This window comes from Bombus terrestris, chromosome 7 (assembly GCF_910591885.1).
Source record: "Bombus terrestris chromosome 7, iyBomTerr1.2, whole genome shotgun sequence".
Lineage (NCBI taxonomy): Eukaryota > Metazoa > Arthropoda > Insecta > Hymenoptera > Apidae > Bombus > Bombus terrestris.
The window spans coordinates 1,266,868-1,282,432 of NC_063275.1; positions in this window are offsets into that span (position 1 = coordinate 1,266,868).

Sequence of the window (15,565 nt, forward strand, 5' to 3'; positions counted from 1 at the left end):
GAAATAGCTTCGTGTTAACTATTGGTAGTTCTAATATTAAGACTATAACTAAGTCAGTATTATTTAGTACTAAAATCATAAAAGTGAAATTAATACCTATACTATTGCTATACAAATGACGATATAAACAACAATAGATTCCAACATCGTTCAGCAAGATAAAAATAAAGAACTCAAAGATCAAAATTCAGTTCGTCGACTGAAAAGAGCGATCCGTAACACGAACCCAGGGAAAAGCAGCTCGGATCGTGGAAATTCGTCACCGGTGAAATTCAGCGCGCACAGGATACACGCGTTTCACAAACACGCTAAGTGCACCTAAGCAAATGCTTTCCTCTTTTCCCCGTAGAACGTCGCGCGTCGCGAGGTTTACGTTTCGGCTCGTCCGTTTGCATTCCGTTTCGCCGTTGAATATTCCAGCGAAAGAACCGCCCACCCTTCGCTTCTTTCTAGCGTTGAGGTGAAACCGCGCCAGTCTGACACACAGGGGTTGAACATTCGTGGGCGGTTTTGAAGGAAACGAGCGGAGGCGGAAGATGGCAGCAACATCTCCGAAGACGTTTGAGAGGCAACGTGCATAATTCAACTGTAATGCCGTGAGTGCGCGGGAATGTACACTCCGGTGAATTCCATCAAGTCGAAAGTTTCCCAGTGTTATTACTATTTACCCAATTCTCAAGGCACGCCATGGCTCGCGGCGCATCGTTTTATTCGATGATTGACTTCCGAACAATTTGCGAACGTTTCAAATTGCAGTGTGCGAGCGGATTCGGCTAACGTTTGCTTCTTTGCTACTGAAATGACACGTTCGATGATGTTTTCACTAGTAGCAGTTAGTTGCGAGTCCGACGAGTTCTTTGAGCTGCTCGTTGGTGCAATTTGTCTTTTGAAACTACTACCATTTATCTTAAATCTTTCAAGTTATTTAGGTGCCTTCCAGTAAGTAAAATTTCACTAACAGAAAGAAAAAGGAAGAAAGAAAAGATCTTGAAATGCTATTCTTTTACATTAGGTTGTCCGAAAAGTTTCTTTCGTTTTATGAGGAGATAATAGACACACAACCTTTTTTGTTTTATATTATTTTGTCTAAAGATCCATTTTGTTCTGTTGAGACAGACACCGCGACATTTCATAAACTTGGTTTGTATAAATATACACTGTTATAAAAAACACGTTTGCGAAGAAAAGACACTTTTCTGACAGCCTAATAGAAAAACCGGGAGAAATTTCTAATAGCAAAAAATGATTCCGAGGCAGCACTATAGAACTCTATAACTGCTTCTCCATAAAATTTCATTAACGAGAAGAAATGTAAGGAAATAATATAAAAAAGATGCGAATACCCAGCGCTCTTATTCGAAACCAAAATGAAATAATTTATTTTCAACAAGAAACAAAATTATTCCCATGCAAAACTACTTCCTCGGAAGTACATTTCGCTGGAACATTTCGATTACAATCTCGTACGATAGAATTTAAATAGTCTAAATATAAAACGATAGAATAACGATATAAAATCGAATCTCCTTAACAAGAAAAAAAAATCAAAGAAAATAGAGACAAAATTTCGATATTCCGCTGCGTTGAACAAAAATAAAAGAAAGAACAATTTCCCATACCAACGAAATCATTCCGATATCTCCCTAAAATTCTCAACAGCTTCCCCATAAATAGATGTACGAAACATTGCGTTTACGAAACGCACCCTGGCCGTCTACGTACTTAGCCTCGCGTAGCTGTATTAATGAAAGGATAATAACTAAAATGGCTGGCGATCCGGACCGATCGAAACAAACCGTGGAAGCATCGAAATGAACATTCGTATGCGGAAAATCGGTCGGCCGTATAATTCAGCGGTAAAGGTTGGTCGCAGCCAGACAGTGGAGTTGCCGTGTGCATGGTCAGCCTGGCTGTATCCGCCGCGAACTTTCCACTATTATCACTATTTGTCCGGCTGGCCCGCTATACGAGCAATAACTTTCCTGTTACTCGGCAGCTGCACGTGACGTACCAACGACTGTTTCTGCCTTCCTAAAGGATCGTCATTCGCCAAGCTCGCTCGACCATTCGCCTTTAATTAGCCGAGCCTGGATGAAATTCTTTTGAAATCGACCACGGCCGCGCTTAGAATTAAGCTTTCAACTGTATATTTGGAGGCCGATGTCTGGCTGTGGAATCTTGTATTCTGTTCTGTTAAAAAAGAAAAGGCGTCTTTCTTCTTAAAGAGAGAACGCGTTCTTCGTCTTTTTTCTGTTCTTTGCCCTTTTAGAATTTGTCTTCTTTTCGCGTTTTAACGAGGTAAGTAAAAAGGATGGAAAGTCGAGCCCCTTTGAGACCAGAGGAGTACGCTAGCTGACACGGTTTTACTTTTCTTTTGAATATCTTTAAAACCATTCGAGAGTCGTCTATTTACGTGTTTGCGTGTTTCCAGCATCGTTTTATCTATCCGTTAACATATTCTTGAGATCGAGCGAGCGTGCAAGAGACGACGAGTATGGTTCTAATTTGTTAAATTATAAATTATAATTGTAGTTTAACGGCTGTCGTTCAATATTGTTTACTCGCGTCTGTATTCATCGTGTGATTAATTTCACAGAAGCTGCCGTTACTAACACGTAGTCGCAAACAAACGTGATTAGCATTTAACAACGAGATCTCGCGAAATTTGAAAATGACGGAACGCAGCAAAATTACATTTCTCAGGTTTATTTCCCGAAATTGTCATGAATCCTCGTAAAGTATTCCATTACAAATATTTTTGCGGATTTGCCATATATCTTGTCGTATATACACCTGCGAACAAATAAAAGCTCAATTATAAATATTAAAGAATAATATTGAATCATCAAATACTATTCAACATACCTAACACGTTGATTATTACGATGGGCCACCAATGATCCACGTTTTGGCTATATTTTTTAGATCGATTAAAATAACGCAAATTTCATCGACTAAAAAGTGTTTAACAATGCGAATGACTTGGACAACTTGGAATGTTCGGAGAAAAAGTACATAAATGCCATATTATTTATAAAAACGATATTATCGTAATATTTCTCAAAAATGACTGTCTTACATTTCGCAAAAATTAATTTACGATGTGATACATTTCGACGTACTGCAGCCTGTAGAACGAAATATACAAAGTTCGTGTGACAGTCGATGTGTGGTCTCGGCAAATCTCGACGACGACGTCAACGACCTTGGCGCCGCCATTATCGCAGCGAATCCTTCAAGAGAGACCCTGATCCGTGTTCCGCAAAATTGCTCGTTCTTTCTTCCGAACAAGCAAAGTTAACTCCGTCGGCAAGTGTGGTAGTGGCCTGAAATGTAACTCACGACTCTTGGCTCTTTGAACGACATCCAAATGTGTACACTATCTATCTTTCTCTGTCCCTTTACCTGTGGCACGTGATGCGTGAACCAGCAAGATGTCAGATAACCGGACCGACTTGAAAAGCGGAAACGTAACCGGAGACTATTCAGACGTGTCCAACGCAAATCGTTAATTTAAGAGGGGAGAACTAGTTTGGCTTAAATATTGACTTTCCTTAGTTAACGCGAAGCCTCTGCCTCTCAGCAGTAGTAAGGTCGCGTGTGTATTCAGCCCTGCTTGGACGAGACTGACTGTGCAAAGAGGAGACTAGGCAATGGAGCGAGGGAAACAGGGAACGAGAGGATCAGAGAGAGAGAAAGAGAGAAAGAGAGAGAGAGAAGGACGAAGAAAGGTGCACCAAGGCATTTTAGATATCTGTACAATGTGTCTGGATGGTTACTATCGGTTTAAATACGGGCTTATACTACTGATTGCATGGTATGATGTTCTGCGGTTGAAAAATCTTTGATGAAATTTTTTTAAAAAATGGAAAGGGCAAGAATTTGGGACGGTGGAGTCGTTTCTTTTAGAATTCAGAATTACAAACCTTGGAATCTCCAGGTATATTTATCCCTTGTTAATTTTCTTATTGATTCGAAATCGATATCGAAGACTCGATAATTGTAGTTCTTCTTTTTCCTTCAAAACTACCAAGTTAGGCTAATTATTACTATTAAATGTACATACTATGCACATACTATTACTCTCAACTAAGTAGTACGCGCCGTTTATAGGTGAACTAGTAGTTTGGGACCGTATGTGGTAGGGCACGTATCAGGAAAGTAAAATGGAGCAGTGGCAGTCAGACGAGTAATATAGAATCGTGTGTAAGTGGGCAGGCATTGTAACACCGTCTATTGTAACACAACCACAGGTCGTTTACGGTTACACACACATAATAGAACTACGTATAGTTAGGTAGTCCATTGTTGAACAAGTAGAATAGAGGCAGCTATTGTTGTACAAGAGACTGTATACGGTTGAGCAAGTAGAATGTACAACTAAGATATGATCAGTGCTGTACAGCCACCGCAACAATACCTTGCATGATTAAACGTGAATTGGGCCCAATTCTGCAATATTTATGCCTCCCTTAGGATGCTATTTGCGCTTATTAACAAGCATTTGTCACTTTAATCCACGTTGATTATCTTTGTTATTAGTAAAACGTTTTTGTAGAATCATACAGTTGCCGCGTTAACAAAAATTAAACTTCGAGAAGAACTTGAAAAAGAAGAAATAAAATAAAATTGATTTTGAAGATATTAAATGTTCGTACGAAATATTTTCCATCCACTAAATTATTTCACGCGTTTTGATTATTCCAAAAATCAATTTCTTTATTACTCTAATAAGACAATAATCAATTTTTCTTATTATTTCTGCCATTATTATTTCAATAATATAAAACATTTCACACAAACCGCTCTTTTTTTCCAGACGATTCAAACCGACTTTTCTTGCGAAGGAAAATCATAAAAAATATGATAATTCCTTTACTTACGCTTCTAAATTACAAAAAAAAAAAATTATTTCACAAAAATTAATTGACAATGTTCGAGACGTTCCTAACGATAGGAACATCGCTATAATTCAACAGACTATACAAATGTACACGAACGTACTACGGAAGTCGACTTGAAAGCAACGGTGACAATTACAGAGGACAGTGGAAGAGACCTGTCGCTAGTCAAACTGTCGTGAGTAGAAACACCTCGCCATCTCGGCGATATTGTCGTTACTGCTTAACGCCAGTTGTTGCGACTACTTACGCCGCGTTGCGTTTGTTGCTTCAAGCTAAGCTCTGTTTCTGCAATTAGTACGCTGCGAGGCTGCGAGCACGCGCGTCACGCGCGGTCGCGTTAATTCGTCTGGAACGATTCATTTTACTGCGATGCTTCTCTAGTCGCCGCGTACTCTAACGCGAAATTAATGAAACGCGCTTTAAACATTTCTCGAATTGTTTGTCCAAGGAGAGCAAAAGAGAGAATGAGAAAGAGAGAGAGAGAGAGAGTGCGAACCGATATAGAAACTGCAAGAGGAAAAGTGGAAAGGGGAAACGAAGCAACGAAATTGCGTTTCGCCCGAGTCTCCTTTAATTTCGCGTAATTCTTTTCATGCCGCGACCGTGGTCGTTAACCGCTCTCTTTGTTTCAACGCTGAACATTTCCTTTTCCGCGAGATTACGCGGCGGAATGGAACGGACAAACCACAACGAATTACCGAAACAGAGAGCTTTCCGAACGGTACACGGTTGCACGCGACAAGCGTTTTTAACCTTTCCGCGATTGTAACGACTTACGCAACTACTTGAATGGAAAAGTGGTTGGATCTGGAATGTCAGTGACAATCGTTGAAAGGTTTCCTTCGTGGATTTACTACGCGTCTACGTTGAACCAAAAGGATACTGGTGGGCAGTGATGGGTGTCTCGTACTTAAATTTTGAAACGATTCTGAGGTGGATAGATACTGAAGAAGTACTAGAGTATAATTAACAGTATATTTATTAACAACACTCTCAATGTACACTTTACGTAGAGCTCGCGATTGCACTTAGCGGTTCGCGATTACAAGTTCGACTTCTAGATAATGCGTTAAGATAGCGATTCAGCAGAATGCGCAGAGCAAGTTCGGATGATGATTGCACAGGATACGCGAAGGAACTCTGGTCGACTATCAACTGAACTTCTGTCGCGATGATGCTACAAAGGAAAACTATGATGGGGTGTGTCTAAGGATACGAGATCACCGAATTCGTCGAGGAAAACCTCCGATAGGAAAATGAGGGAAATGGACGTTGCTGTTAATTGGTTAATGCCGCTACAATTCTAAGCTTCTTTTAATGTGTCGCGGAAATTTCATCGAAAATTATGAAGATTTCAAGCATCAAAGATTGAACATTCGGATCATTGAAAATTGAAGACGCGGAGTGTTACGTTTTATTGAATTGCCGCGTTTTCTTGAATGTGATGATACGATTTAATCAACAAATTGCATGCACACGGGTAACGTTAACTAGCGTTTGATGCAACTGGCAATAAATTCCACGTCTCGACTAACTTGCTATGTGCGGGAATACTAGCACGAGAGAGGATTAAAGTTGTTCGAAATAAATTATCAATATATTATAATATAAATTATAATATATATGCATATATAATTAATACACAAAATCTCTATTCGCATTAACCGTATACTTAATATTCTTAATCGCCAATTATAGTTATCGACGAATAATTTTATTCCGATGCCAAATATCGTACAACCGCGAAATTATCTGGGAAGAGAATATACAAAATTGAAATTCTCACTTTGAATATGCATATTGTCGATCGCTCTTAGATATACAAATTGTCGGTTAATTGAACCTTAACGAACTTATTTCGATTCTATAGTCAATGCAATTAATACTTATAATTTTCAACTCAATTTAGATTGAGATTAATTGATAGACTGGCGGATGTAAATTCTTCCGTTAACAAGTGGTAATTACTAACTGCTCTAAGTCGCTACATTTATTTATATCTGTCGGAGGTGAAAAGACATCGGGGTCTTTCTTTTGATAATGTTTGAGAAGATCCACAATGTTCAAACCTTTTTTTTTTTTACGTGGAGGAAATCCGCACGGACACCGAGCCACTTCTGGGGAGGGGGGGGGGGGGAAGTGGCGTGGTAGTGCCGGACTCCAACCGACTAAAATCTCCACGATGACCGACTCGGCTGCGATCGAGGGATTCGATACTAGAAGCTTGTGAAAGTTTTGAAATTAGGCTAGTCTATCGTCCTTAAATATCGCATAACGATATTATCGAAAATACGTCCATCGACTATTGGAAGGATTATCCGAGTACAAAATTACGGAAAAATGAATGTTAATGAATGTTATCGAGTCACTGGTTATTGAAACTGCACGCTGTGATTCCATGGAATCGCGTACAAGAACCGTGGAATTACACAGCACGAGAGACATTCCAATAGCAAAGAAAAGTAAAACGTGGAGAACGAAGCGTGAAAACTTTGAAGAAACTATAGTACTTGAAGTGATCTCATTTATGGAGAATCGAGAATTACTTCAGTGTCTCCTCGAATAGATCGTTGCAGATACAATAGAAACGAAATGAAGACGCGAAGTTTTCTTGATTGGTCAGCCGTTTTCAAGAAGTCCAACGTCCAACCAATCAGACACCTTAAGGGACCTTTGTCCGAGAAGAAGATCCCTAGATCAGCATCTATAAAAGAAAAGAAGAAGAGAAAAGAGATTTCGGCTCAATCCGCTTTAAAGGAGAATCAGGTTTCTTTAGTTTCTGACGTTTCGCTACAGTAGGCGACGAAACATAAAATCGAACGCTTGCCAAAAACAAAAAGATGCTTTCAGAATATTCAAATTCCAATTGACAGAAAAACTATCGTGTTATCCGAACGTCCAAATAAATGCAATTTTTCTAAATGTTCGAGTAATTTAAAAAAGCCACTGATAACTTCAGTTCTCAAAATCCGCTGCGTGATTTAAAGATTCAAATCGAGATTCGTACAAACTCCAATCTTACGTCATTGAATATTTATTCAAATTTTTAAATACCACAGAAAATACTATTACTATTATTCGTCCCGTTTTCTGCATTTGTACAATAAATATAAAAATAGGACAAATAATATTCGAGTATAGGGAATAAATCAAACGAACGTCACGAGTGCCATTCGCACTTCGAAAAAACAATTTTTGTCAGCTCATTCTCCGATTATTCTCTCGTTTCGCGCTATAGTTTCGTTCGTGTGTGCTCACCGGATGCAGGAACGGGCCGAATTTCACCAAGTTACCGCAATTCCACGTTGCATCTCGCAATTGTTTCCGAGTATGCAAGACACGGAGTCACGTACGATGTCACGCGTGTCTGTAAAACCGCATCCGACTCTCGAACAGAAACGCACTCTCTCTCTCTCTCTCTCTCTCTCTCTTGTCAGAAGGAGAATAATATATTTGGAAGTAATTGGAAAACAACGTCAGCGAAGTTCTCTGAGAAGAGGCGCGTGAGGATCGCGATATCGCGTCTTCATAGATTCGTGAGATTTGTTGAAATAGTAAAATAATTTTCTCTTGTTTCGTTTGGTACTCGTGACGTACGTACCTTACAACATTAAATATACAAGGAGAATCATTAAAGTCTTTCCACAAATCTATTCGCTATTTGTTTAATTAATTGTTTGTATAATTTTTCAAAGAAGGCACTCTGTTTTGAGAAAGAGCTCTTTTATCATCGATGTAATCATTTAGTTTCTCTTAGGTTTTAAAGTAATCTTCGTTCTTTTCTTCCTACTTTTACAATAGAAATGTAGTAAATTTGTACTATAGATACAGCATCCAGTGATTTTCAGCTGAGAATGAAAATTGCTTTCCTTACTGTTTCTCGTAGCTTGGTTTTCCTAAAGTTCTGTAGCCTGAGATTTTCCGATTACGATTATTACTCTCAAATAATTCCGATCTTTTCGATCATAAGAAAATCGTTGCGCTAATTTCTAACTAAAACCGACGCAAAAGAACTTGAAACCAGCAAACGTTACAATGCTCAGAAAGATAAAGAAACAAAGTTAAACGAGCGTAAAGAGATGCGCTTGAAACGCAAACTCTTTTAACTTGGAAACGAAAGCTTCGCCAAGTTGAAAAAGCTCGGTTGAAATAAAAACACGTAAATGTACAAGGTGTAGCAACAACCTTGAGAAACAAAAGACAACATTTAAATTCCCACGTAACGTTGTTATCCTATCCGACGACAAAGATCTTGAAATCCTTTCGAAAGCAACAACACTCGACCATTCCATTCAGCTACGATGCTTTGTGCTTTAAAGGAACAAAAGGTCGTTGGCGAAAAGTATCTTTTCGTGCATGGATAGTTTGCATGGCGTCTCGCGTGCTACCACCAACACAGTTCGAATATAATCGCGACCACCCTGGATTTGTGGAACGTAATAACGCGGTCGCTGGCACCAGCTTATTCTAATCATCGCAGCCTGCTCGAAATTAAAGTCTACCGTCTAATTAACGCGTCCCGGCCACTGTTGTATGCGGATAATCTCCGTAGAATTGCGAACGGTTAACGTATGCGAATCGTCATGGAAAACGTTCCTTCCTATCGGTCACATGGCAGGAAAATCTGAACTAAATTCAATAAGTTACGAAGCTACGTTTTCCTTACAACGTGTATTTCGTTTATTCTTTGGAATTTCATGGCGAATTGGTAAAATTTTTTTGTATATTAAAGAAATTTGTAATAATTTATTAGGTCAAAAACAAATCATTTGTGAATTGCGTATATTCTGCTGGTTTTTAGGAATTTTACAGCGAGTTTTGGTAAGATTTTTCGTGGTTGCAGGTAGTTTTCAGCAAGTTGTTACATCGTGTCTCGTCGTTTTTAATTCATATTTATTATTTGAGTTTGAGGTGGCTTGTAAGAAATTGCGATGTCCGATTTTTTGATTCGACGAAACAAGGAAGAAAAAGAAGATAAAGAAGAAAGAAATCCACGTGGAAAATGTATTCATCGAACGTTTTGAAAGCGATAAGAATATTTTTTCGACAAACAGGACCGCGAATTGTGGCGCAGATAACGGCAAATCGAGCGAGTTAGGCGGGCAGAATCGAAACGCGCGATCGATGCGCGTAAGTCATTCGAATGGAAAGCTCAGATAGACGAAACAACCGACGAGAAGATAAAGCCACCTTCGAAAGACATTTCATCGACGCGTTTCTGCGCGTTTCCTACCGATACGTCGAGGGTTTCGAGTACGTAACGATCGTTGCACGATCGCTGATAGCCTCGTGTAACGCACGTTCAACGACCCAATTTCGTGGAACGCGATCCATCAAACCGTGTAGGCTGTGTGCAGACGTTCGTGACGAAATATCGAACAGTGGTCGAGGGCGTGAACGTTGAAATTACAGCCGAGTCACGGTTTTACGATAATCGACAGCTCAATGATACTTCCGTGGTTATTGAAACGATTATGTGAATTTTAATCGTAGGCTGGCAAGGGAAAGGAACGGAAAGTGCTGGATTAACGTGTGCTCGATTAACGTCGATATTTGGCTATTGGGTTTAGGAAATTGTCCATGTAATTTTTATATCGTAGATATCAGGTGTACCTATTTCGTCGAATAAGGATGAATTTTTTCAGAGAATTAATCACATATTTAATAATATATTAATCAATATTCACGCTATATATCGTGATATATATCGTAATCTCTTTATCAGCGAAATCGCATTATTGAATTATATATGCTGTTATACAAAAGTCGACCCACCCACGATCCTCTGTGAATAAATGCTATTCCACTAAATTCGACTAAATACATAGCCGTGCATTAAAAAAAATTGTTAAAGTATGGAGAGAATTCGGGCAGGTATTACAGAGTATTAAACTTTTGTATCTTGCAATAGAGAGAGCAAACGCGCGGATGAATGTACTGGGTTGGCAACTAAGTGATTACGGATTTTCTCATTACCACCTAATGACAAAATCCGTAATCATTTAGTTGCCAATCCAATATATATTCAACAAAAATGTAAATTTTCCGTAAACGCATAGAGATCCGCAGTTTACTGACTCGTCTTCCAATTTATTCTCCGATTCTCACGATCTCCCAATTTTCCCTCGACACCATCGAAATAGGGCTAAAGCACATAATATCTCCGCCCTCCGTACGCGTACTGCAAAAAAAATGTCGCATGAACAAAAAAGGAAGAAGCGCGGAGATTGACAAATTGTCAAGGCATTCGTCATCTCGGACAGAGAGGAAACGTGAGCGGGGGTTGAAAAAAGTACAATACGAAGCGTGACCAACTGCACTCCGGCAGGATGGTCGAAAGAGAGGCGAGGGATCGTCGAATCACTAGCCCCCTGATGACCGTCCGGCGATGGACGGCGAAATGGAAACGCGGTCCGTGATAACCAATGAACACAAGGGGTTTTTGTGCAGGCGCGTGCACCGTGCTGTTCTCTGAAAGCGATTAAAAACTACAAATGCCTGGGCGCGCACGTCGTGACGAGATACACGCGTATCCACGCTGATCATAAATCTATCACGGATGAGCGGGCGTAATTCGAACCGGTCGAAAAATTCCGATTTTACCACGCCGCGTCTCCGTTTTGCGTTTGGATATTTTATTTCGCCATCTGGCTACGTATACGCGGGATTATACCGCGTACGCGCGTTATAACGCCGACGCGACAAAACCTCCCCCACTACACGACGACTATCCCTGGCCGCAGAAATGACCAACGCTTTGTCCAAAACCCCTTCAGCCACCGACCAGGTATCGTACTTCCGTACTACGAATTTTACTTCGTTTTATACAGGCTGACTTTGAAATCGTTTTACGTGTGGTAAAGGCGTGATTCGTCACGTGAAACTGATTATTTATAACGTTTGGAATGATTCGGACGACGATTCATTTTCCGAGAATATGGAATTTGATCGCGATTAGTACTAGCGCACTAGTCGAAATGACAGTTCTTATATTTTTATCTTGAAATTCTTACTTTACGTTATATCTTTTCTTCACAATGATGTAATAATATAACCTATGATGTAAATTTTGTTTAATATTCAATTTGTACTTTATAATTTATCCAGCTGGACATTCGGTAAATTTTTCTAATTTAATTGCTAAATAACATATGGATGGTTACCCCCAGCGGCATACCACCTTCGAGTTTGACTATTTTATTTCTTTAGTGAGGACAGTGGGGTGTTTTCTGTGATGTAAATAGAATACTATAATGAATTTCATTTATTTTTTTGTATTTATTCAAAATCAAAATAATTTTGTATTATGGCTACTTGTATCAATGCCAATAAAAATGAATGGTACTCGTCAAAGTGTAAAAGGCTGCTAAAATTTGTTTACCAAACCCGAATTAACCAGTTTTCTCGTTTTGTAGAAATTCCCACGCGTTTTTACAATTTTTATACACGCGTATCATTCAAACGATGATGTCACTTATCAAGCAAATTCCAGATTGATCATGATTCTAATAATAGAACTATCATACCAGTTAAAATGATTGATTGTACAGTTTTATAAATGTACCAGTTCTCATTTAGAGATTATGGTCCCAGATGGGCTAATAATATCAAAAAGTGTACTACGTAACATGGAATTCCTTTTGTAAGTAATAAATCAATAAATATAAAAATATTTTATTATTACGTATTTTTTAGAGACCAGTCATTTTGACTGGTTTTGATAGAAATAATTTCGTTTTAAGAAACAATTTCAGTGTTAGTTAAAAATAAGTTTGTTATACGAATACGCGGCAAATTTTCAAATACCTACCTATGTATGTATTGTATTCTCGCTAGGAAGTCTGTGGAAAATTATTGTATTTGCCGGAAAATCAGAAAAAGTTATAGATGAATTATGTGACAATAATTTATTTTTATTTATATTTCGTACGATAAAAAAAGATTTTATTCGTTATCGGTATTAATATATTAAGATGTTTATTGTAATATATTAAGAATTATTATATAAAATATGTACGCGATTTAAGTCATAACCTATGTTAAATATCAAAGTTTTACTAAAAGTGACAGATAATCTCAGACTTTCGAGCGCGTATGTTAGTCTTGTTACGTTGTCACATGTTTGCGCGTGTCTTTATTTGAAGCGAAATCCAATGGGAGAAACAAGGATGGTAATCATAAAGGAATTATTAAAGAGAAAGTTTTATGCGGATATATTTCTGTCTCGTTCCTGTACGACAGTGAATACTATTCTTTTGTTCGAAGTAAACTCTAATGAAGAAACAAGTGCGATAGCTGCAAAAGAAGCGTTGTACGATTGTTTTAGAGTATGGTAGTTTACAAAGAAAGTTGTATTATAATAGTAGAAATTAATAGGCGGAACTAAGGGCTGGAGTAACAACTTTTATCAGCTATACCATAGACGTCCATAAAAGTATCTGTATAGTACCGGATCGTAAGCTCCGCATTTGCAAATAATCGCGTGGCAGAGCTTTCTGGAGCAATTTTTACGTTTCGTATTACCACCTCTCAAACTCCAACAAATAGTACCAAGTTTTTCAAACCTTGTTTTGATAATTCTACACAGCCATCGGCTCACGTTCTGCCATTAAAAATTTCTGAAAAAGCGAAACGTAAAGAAAACAGAAGAACCGTTCGGTCGAGTCTTCCCCCAAATAAAATGTACAATTTCGGAAATTCCGCTACACGCCATCGGATTCCTAAAAGTCTTGCTGCGATAATCCTCAAAAAACATCGTTGTAGGCTCCGCCATTAAAAAGCAGAAAAAGCGAAACGTAATGAAAACAGAGCAACCCACGTTATTCATACAACGAAGCTACCCCCGCAGAGAAACCTTAACAGCCAGTCGTCTTTCCATTCGATTATTATTCATCCTGTACCGGGTAATTTGCATTTTCGCGGTCCGAAAGCTTCTTCGTCTACAACCCTCGGGGCGGAAACGAGCACGACCCCTTGACGTGGGAAGAAGGGCGGGTCATTAGGGAAGATGGTTGCGCGGGGGTACGTCCAGACGATTACACGTCGCGTCAGCGTCGCGGACGAGCCGGTAATTGGAAACCGCGTTATCCAGTCAAACGTGAACGTCGATGCATTTTTCGCGTAATTCGCGAACCAGTCGCGACCACGTTTGAAACCGGCGCCGCGCTTCCAACCGCTTTTGCACGTGGCATGGCATTTGACGTTTGCACCACCGATGCGCACACGCCCTATTGGTTATTGCTTAACATTGTTTCACGGGACGGCAGATTCGATGGCCGTGCCCTCCTCTGTCCTCAGCCCTCTTTTATCGCGTTTTTCACGAGGCACAGCGCACTCCCTCGACGTCCATGTCCGAACGTACCGCTTCTTTGCTGGCGATCTGATATATCGTCTGTTATAATGCGTTTGGACTTAGTTGAAGTGACCGAGTGCTCGTTCTTCCCATATTTTAGTAAAATTTAAAAACGAAAGCGTGTAAGAGTTCTCGTTCGCCAAATCGATGAATTCCAAGACTTTTTAGACTTTTCGCGTTTTTTGAGGAATCTCTTTGGTGTTCTTCCTTGAATTCTGTGAATCGAAGAGATTTGTTTGATAACAGTCGTGCCAATTATAGTTTAATATTGTATATAGTTGAGAATTTTGGATCTTAATAGCTGAAATAATGGTATAGGAACACTAAATTCACACTTAGAATTTATATTAGAATAGTTATATATTTATTTGATAAGCGATTTCAGAGATATTCATCGATGCACACTTGCACGCGTCTCAGCACTTTCTTCCATGCCAGACTGTTAACTGAACTGTTTACATTCCTTTGTTTTCAAAACGCCGCGCACACACATACTTCCACACACTGATATTCACATACAAGTATTACTACTACGCAACTAACCTAGTCTAGCATATAAAATTATACATATCTCAATATATATAATATAATATTATATAATATATATAATTATAGTTATTATTCTTGTTGAGGATTGTGGATCGTAATCACAGAAATAAATAGAAACACTTTTATTGCATGTACAGATGATAATAGAATACTTTTGTATTTATTTAATATGTGATTTACAAGATGTTCCTAGATACCCATTACGCGTGTTTCAGCACGCACATACTCACACATATATATGTGTATCATTATTGCGCGGCTGATCCGGAGTAGCTCAGAAAATTACATATATTTTAATAATTTTTACAGGAAATAAAAATCCTCACAGAGATTTACTTCACTTCATCGTAACAATTTCTTCGATTTCTTCACTTTTGTGAAACGAAACATCGCATAGGAAGACTTTCTTAATTCGCGTGTTTAGAGATTGATACAATTTTTTAATGGAAATTTTATTTCTCTTTTTTTTGTTCTCAATTTCGATTCTTCAGAATCGAACATTAATCGAAAATTAATAAACACACAAAAAGTGGAATTGATCAGACACTCGCATGATTTTATGCACATAATGAGACACTTGATAAAATGCTGCTAAAACACTTCCGTCGTTCAGTTCCCCCTCGCTAATCTGTTACAACCCTCGCTTGTAACCTTTTCAAACATCGAAAGACCAAGAACATCATCAACATAATTCTACTTCCGACAAATGCCCATCAAGCTTTTCCACCTACTCGCTAGCGGAAAGTAACCACGAAGCTTC